This window comes from Schistocerca cancellata, unplaced genomic scaffold (genome assembly GCF_023864275.1).
Source record: "Schistocerca cancellata isolate TAMUIC-IGC-003103 unplaced genomic scaffold, iqSchCanc2.1 HiC_scaffold_811, whole genome shotgun sequence".
Lineage (NCBI taxonomy): Eukaryota > Metazoa > Arthropoda > Insecta > Orthoptera > Acrididae > Schistocerca > Schistocerca cancellata.
Window position 1 is genome coordinate 1 of NW_026046822.1, and position 7,646 is coordinate 7,646.

General features: G+C 44.9%; 1 pseudogene; it reads right to left on the reverse strand.

Moving 5' to 3' along the window:
* Positions 1–2,937: 2,937 nt before the first annotated feature.
* Positions 2,938–3,055, reverse strand: LOC126143491 (5S ribosomal RNA; annotated as a pseudogene).
* Positions 3,056–7,646: the final 4,591 nt, after the last annotated feature.

Consider the following 7,646-nt stretch of genomic DNA (forward strand, 5'->3'; position numbering starts at 1 on the left):
AGATGTGGTAACCTTAAGTCATTGACAACACACAACGGTCACGGTCGCACCTGATTCCAGAATAGCTGCAGTAGTTCAAAATGGTTCAAATGGCTCTGAGCACTATGGGACTCAACATCTTAGGTCATAAGTCCCCTAGAACTTAGAACTACTTAAACCTAACTAACCTAAGGACATCACACACACCCATGCCCGAGGCAGGATTCGAACCTGAGACCGTAGCAGTCCCGAGCTGCAGTAGTTAGGAGCTACGAACTACCCCCTCTTGACCAGGTCCCCAAAACTTCACTCGTAACGAGATCCCTTCGAAGTGAATTGAGTCAAACAAAGCTTGTACAGAGCGTGTACAGGTACAGCTGCCCATGCAGCTGTACCTGTATCACAGTTCATCAAGAGTAGTGACTGGCGTATTGTGTCGAGCCAGTTGCTCGGCCACCATTGACCACATGTTTTCAATGGTGAGAGACCTGGAGAATGTGCTGGCCAGGGCAGCAGTCTAACATTTTCTGTATCGAGAAAGGCTCGTGCAGGACCTGCAACATGCGGTCGTGCATTATCCTGCTGAAATGTAGGGTTTCGCAGGGATCGAATGAAGGGTAGAGCCACGGGTCTTAACACATCTGAAATGTAACGTCCACTGTTCAAAGTTCCGTCAATGCGAATAAGGCGTGACCGAGACGTGTAACCAATGGCATTCCATACCATCACACCGGGTGATATGCCAGTTGGCGATGACGAATACACGCTTCCAATGTGCGTCCACCGCGATGTCGCCAACACGGAAGCGACCATCGTGATGCTGTAAACACAACCTGGACTCACCCGAAAAAAATGATGTTTTGCCATTCGTGCACCCAGCTTCGTCGTTGAGTACACCATTGCAGGCGCTCCTGTCTGTAATGCAGCGTCAAGGGTAACCGCAGCCACGGTCTCCGAGCTGATAGTCCGTGCTGCTGCAAACGTCGTCGAACTGTTGTGCAGATGGTTGTTGTCTTGCAAACGTCCCCATATGTTGACTCAGGGATCGAGGCGTGGCTGCACGATCCGTTACAGCCAGGCGGATAAGATGCCTGTCATCTCGACTGCTAGTGATACGAGGCCGTTGGGATCCAGCACGGCGTACCGTATTACCCACCTGAACCCACCGATTCCATATTCTGCTAACAGTCATTGGATATCGACCAGCGCGAGCAGCAATGTCGCGATACGATAAACCGCAATCGCGATAGGCTACAATCCGACCTTTATCAGAGTCGGAAACGTGATGGTACGCATTTCTCCTCCTTACACGAGGCATCACAACAACGTTTCACCTGGCAACGCCGATCAACTGCTGTTTGAGTATGAGAAATCGGTTGGAAACTTTCCTCATGTCTGCACGTTGTAGGTGTGGCCACCGGCGCCAACCTTGTGTGAATGCTCTGAAAAGCTGATCATTTGCATATCACAGCATCTTCTTCCTGTAGGTTAAATTTTGTGTCTGTAGCACGTCATCTACGTGGTGTAGCAATTTTAATGGCCCGTAGTGTGATATGCTGTGGTTAGTAAATGTTAATGTAGCTTTGAAATTGAAATGATTTGCTAATCTGGCACTCAGCCTTTATTGTCACATTTGTCATTGTCATTATTAGTACTTGTTCATGACAGTTTTGAAGTTTTAAACAGACTTAATTAATGAAATCCCTTCTCAAAAGTTATTTAGTACTTAAGAGACCCAAAGAAACACCTTTTAATTAAAATCATTCTTAGTAACAATAAACTTTAGCCGCTGCTGCTGCATGTTGCCGCTCATAGCTGTAAACCACATGGAAAAACGAAGTCATCTAAAGAGGTGAGTTGAAAACTTAGGGCCAAAACAGAGACACTGGCACACTACAACTTGTTTTAATTCCGTTGCACAAGTCAGACACTGTATCACTTGTAAATTCCTGTTCAAAAACGCAGTCAGATAGCTTATCCAGTCGTTTAGTCTTAAGTTTTTCATGTAACGATCTGTTGAGGGCTAAAATGACAGTGAAACTGACACTCATACAACACACACACAGTGTTATGCAGGTTGGATTCAGTTTACTGATAACTCACGTTGCTTATCGAGCCGAACACAGGCAATATCGGCTGTAGCTACGTTACAGGTATTGGTTGTATATACGTTACAGCATTCGTTCTTGACGCACACCGTTGCCGGATGGAACAGAGAAGGGGAGTGTGAAGACTGCAGAGGCGCAACTCGCTAAGACTGACAGAAAGTTGTGACCAGCAAATTCATGAGAATCTTAAAAATATACAATGTGGCAAAAAGCCAAGTATTTGCTTGAAAATATAATGAAGTTAAGATGTGACGTATTTATAGGGCCGTATTTCTCGAAATACAAGTTGCTACGTTAGTGTGTGTTGTTCCCTTATTTTATTTGAGTGCCAGCATGAATGTGAACCAAAGGGGCAACGGCTACATACATTCACCCAGGGATCCATCTCGTTATAAGCTTTTTTAATTCTGTTTTTAATAGCATTAAAAGTAAAAGTTTTATCAAACAACTGTGGGGATGTTGTCAAGCCAGGAACAGCTGAAGGTGCTATGGAGCTTGTTGAACACTAAACACTGACATTTAGCACATTAGGAGGTCACCCTTGGCTGCGGTTTGCGATAAACTTGAAGCTACACTCTAATCTCTGTGCTACCTGCGTCTGAGAATGGCTACTTTGAAATTGAGTCATATCTGGTTTTTGTGTAATATAAGAGCACTCCGTCTTCAGGCCAGGCCCATCGGGACCATCCGACCGCCGTGTCATCCTCAGATGCGGATGCAGAGAGGAGGGGCGTGTGGTCAGCACACCGCTCTCGCGGTCGTAATGATGGTTTTCTTTGACCGGAGACGCCCACTATTCGGTCGAGTAGCTCCTCAATTGGCATCACGAGGCTGAGTGCACCCCGAAAAATGGCAACAGCACATGGCGGCCAGATGGTCACCCATCCAAGTGCCGGCCACGCCCCGACAGCGCTTAACTTCGGTGATCTGACGGGAACCGGCGTATCCACTGTGGCAAGGCCGTTGCCTGGTGCTCATAAAAGCAGGGAATTAAATGAGAAGTTTTTACAAGTTTTTCTTTTCAGGAGAAACGTACACTTGCTCCCTTCGGATAAATGGAGATTAATGGTATCGTTTTTTACTATTCAAGGACGACTGTGCACAACCCGTAGACAGGCAGTGAGTCACGTACAAAGGACATAGCTTTCAGCCAAAAGGTGCCACAACTGCAGGGACAAGGAGTAACTGAAGTTTGTGGTGCGTCCTGCCGCCGAGACCAGAGCAGAGTCTGGGGTTTGACAGTAGTGACAGCGCAGCTTACGGGTAAACTGGTGCAGCAGATTTATGACTGCTCGTTGTTGCAACGAAAAAAGCATGTCAAATTTAAAACAACGCAAAAATCGCCAAGATTGCCAAAGTTTTACCGAAGATCGAAAATATGGAGCGTACTTCAATGCGAGATGCTTTTAATAATTTCCACAACGAAATTCTGTCTCGACATCTGGCAGAAAACCCAAAGAGATTCTGGTCATACACAAAGCACACCAATGCAAGACGCTATCAATACCTTCACTGCGTGATAACAACGGTGAAGCACTGATGACAGTGCCACTAAAGCAGAGTTATTATGCACGGTTTTCCGAAACTCCTTCACAAAAGAAGACGAAGTAAATATTCCTGAATTCTAATCAAGAACAATTGCCTAAAGACTCGAAAATTGCTCAAGTCGCACGAATACCCAAAAAGGGAAGTAGGAGTAATCCGCTGAATTACAGGCCCATATCACTAACGTCGATTTGCAGTAGGGGTTTTGGAACATATACTGGATTCGAACATTATCAAGTACCTCGAAGAAAACGATTTGTTGACACACAGTCAGCACAGTTTCAGAAGATATCGTTCTTGTGAAACACAACTAGCTGTTTTACTCAAGAAGTAATAAGTGCTATTGGCAGGGGATGTCAAATTGATTGCATATTTTTGGACGTCCAGAAGGCTTTCGACACCCGTTCCTCACAAGCGTCTTCTAACCAAACTGCGTGCCTACGGAGTATCCGCCTCAGTTGTGCCACTGGATTCGTGATTTCGTGTCAGAGAGGTCACAGTTCGTAGTAATAGACGGAAAGTCATCGAGTAAAACAGAAGTAATATCCGGCTTTCCCCAAGGAAGTGTTATAGACCCTCTATCGTTCATGATCTATGTTAACGACATACGAGACCAATCTGAGTAGCCGTCTTAGTTTGCAGATGATGCTGTCATTTGCCGTCTTGTAAAGTCATCAGATGACCAAAACGAATTGCAAAATGATTTAGATAAGGCATCTGTATGGTGTTAAAAGTGGCAATTGACCCTGAATAAGGGAAAGTGTGAAGTTATTGACATGAGTACTAAAGAAATGAGCTAAATTTCCATTACGCGATAAGTCACACAAATGTGAAGGCTGTAAATTCAACTAAATACTTAGGGATTACAATTACAAATAACTTAAAATGGAACGATCACATAGATAATATTGTGGGTAGAGCAAACGAAAGACCGCGATCCGTTGGCAGAACAGTTTAGAAGGTGCAACAGGTCTACTAAGAGACTGCTTACACCACGCTCGTCCGCCCTATTCTGGAGTATTGCTGTGCAGTGTGGGATCCACATCAGGTGGGACTGACCGGATGACATCGGGAAAGTACAAAGAAGGGCAGCTCGTTTTGTACTATCGCGAAATTGGGGAGATAGTGTCACAGACATGATGCGTGAACTGGAGCGGCAATCATTAAAACAAACGCGTTTTCGTTGCGACGGCATCTTCTCACGAAATTTCAATCACCAGTTTACTCCCCGATTGCGAAAACATTCTGTTGGCACCCACCTACATAGGGAGAAATGATCATCACGATAAAATAAGAGAAATCAGGGCTCGCACGGAAAAATTTAAGTGCTCGTTTTTCCCGCGTGCCGTTCGAGAGTGGAACGGTAGAGACACAGTATGAAGGTGGTTCATTGAACCCTCTGCCAGGCACTTTATTGTGAATAGCAGAGTAATCACGTAGATGTAGGTGACTCAGATTACTACTGACACAGTGAAGTGAACCATTTTATAAGCAATTAGGGTCGCCAGCTTCATTTACTGTCTCGCTTTCTTGCCCTTACGTTAGCATAAAGATACATTTCTCGTCACCAGTAACGATATACGACAGGAATGGTCGGCGTTGTTCACAGGCCAGTTGATGACGAGCAAGCAGGGACCCACATACGGCCACCCGCTGATTTCTTTGACTTTGGCTATAGCATATGGTACCTGGAACACCCAATTTTTTCAACCTTCATCATTGCATGCAAATGTCACGCAATGATGGGAACGATGACAGTTCATGACATTTGCCAGTTCTCCAGTCCACTGATGTAGATCATTGTGGATTAATGCGTTTAAGAGAGCTTCATCAAACCCATCCTGAATGTGGAGAGTCACTAATGTCAAAGCGACCCTTCTTAAACCGAGAAAACCATTTTACTGTCGTGCTCTGTCCCGTGACATTATCCCCACACACGGCGAAAAATGTTTCCGGCTGCCTCGGCACCACACGTCAGCCGGGGAGCCGGCGGTCTAGGAGTGTCGGCCACGTCCGGCTGTCCAGGGGTTCCACTCGCAGCCCAGCCTGCAGGCCGGGACCGCTCCGCCTGCAGCTGGTCACTGGGTGTCCCCACCGCCCCGCCTGTCGCGCAGTCTGAGGACCCGGTCGCTGACCGCCGGCTACCTGCGACGTATCCAGCCGTTAAGTTTTGCCAGACTCAGTTAAAACTTCGTACTGACTGAGTGGCCAACTATACTGCCCATCAGAATTAAGACTACTGACACTGTGTCGTCAACAATAATAATATCAAGGGTGTAACTTCCAGTAACGTGACTACGCACTAATGCCTGAAACCAAATTCAAAAGGAGTATTTGCTTATGGTTTTTTTTTTTTTGGCGAGGAGGAAATTAAAGGTTATTGATTGTTTTTCCTGGAAAACTGGTGTTTTCTCACAGGATGAAACTGGTAAAATGGAAAATGTGAGGTAGAAATGTAGTACAATGGCTTTTTACACTAACAGACATGCCAAAATTCTTAAAGTTCCTACAAATGTGGAAGGCGTGCGACAAAATTACAAACTCACAATACAGCCTGCAAAGAGTTTTTTTACCCTTCGCTGTTGTATATGGTACGGTGGATGAATCGTGAAGGTTGCCAGAAAAAAAAGTCATCTAGATATAAGCATTAGCAGTAATCTTTGCAAATTAGATAGAGATGTACAGTGAGAGTTGCTTTCGACAGTTCCAGTTCAGCAGGTTCACGCACAGCGAGGAACCGCTGGTTTCACACTCCGCTCATTGCGAATTGGTGATGGTGGTAAGTTCATATGGGACCAAATTGCTCAGGTCATCGGTCCGTAGCCTTACACTACTTAATTTTTTTTTTGTCATCAGTCTGCTGACTGGTTTGATGCGGCCCGCCACGAATTCCTTTCCTGTGCTAACCTCTTCATCTCAGAGTAGCACTTGCAACCTACTTCCTCAATTATTTGCTTGACGTATTCAACCTCTGTCTTCCTCTACAGTTTTTGCCCTCTACAGCTCCCTCTAGTACCGTGCAAGTCATTCCCTCATGTCTTAGCAGATGTCCTATCATCACTGTCCCTTCTCCTTATCAGTGTTTTCCACATATTCCTTTCCTCTCCGATTCTGCGTACAACCTCCTCATTCCTTACCTTATCAGTCCACCTAATTTTCGTCTATAGCACCAAATCTCAAATGTTTCGATTCTCCTTCTATTCCGGTTTTTCCACACTCCATGTTTCACTACCATACAATGCTGTACTCCAGACGTACATCCTCAGAAATTTCTTCCTCAAATTAAGGCCGGTATTTGCATATTAGTAGACTTCTTTTGGCCAGAAATGCCTTTTTTGCCATAGCGAGTCTGCTTTCGATGTCCTCCTTGCTCCGTCCGTCATTGGTTATTTTACTGCCTAGGTAGCAGAATTCCTTAACTTCATTGTCTTCGTCACACCATCAATCCTGATGTTAAGTTTCTCGCTGTTCTCATTTCTACTACTTCTCATTACCTTCGTCTTTCTCCGATTTACTCTCAAATCATACTGTGTATTCATTACACTGTTCATTCCGTTCAGCAGATCATTTGAATTCTTTTTCACTTTCACTCAGGATAGGAATGTCATCAGCGAATCGTATCATTGATATCCTTTCACCTTGTATTTTAATTCCACTCCTGAACCTTCCTTTTATTTCCATCATTGCTTCCTCGACGTACAGATTGAAGAATAGGGGCGAAAGGCTACAGCCTTGTCTTACACCCTTCTTAATACGAGCACTTCGTTCTTGATCGTCCACTCTTTATTATTCCCTCTTGGTTGTTGTACATATTGTGTATGACCGTCTCTCCCTATAGCTTACCCCTACTTTTTTCAGAATCTCGAACAGCTTGCACTTAATCTATGTTAAACTAACTTACGCTAAGAACAACACACACACCTCTGAAGGGGGAGCCGCTGCGAATTGGAGGTAAAAGGTTTTGCAGTCACTTACCCTCTATAAGCAAACAGGCTCTCACAAGGAATGGTCAGA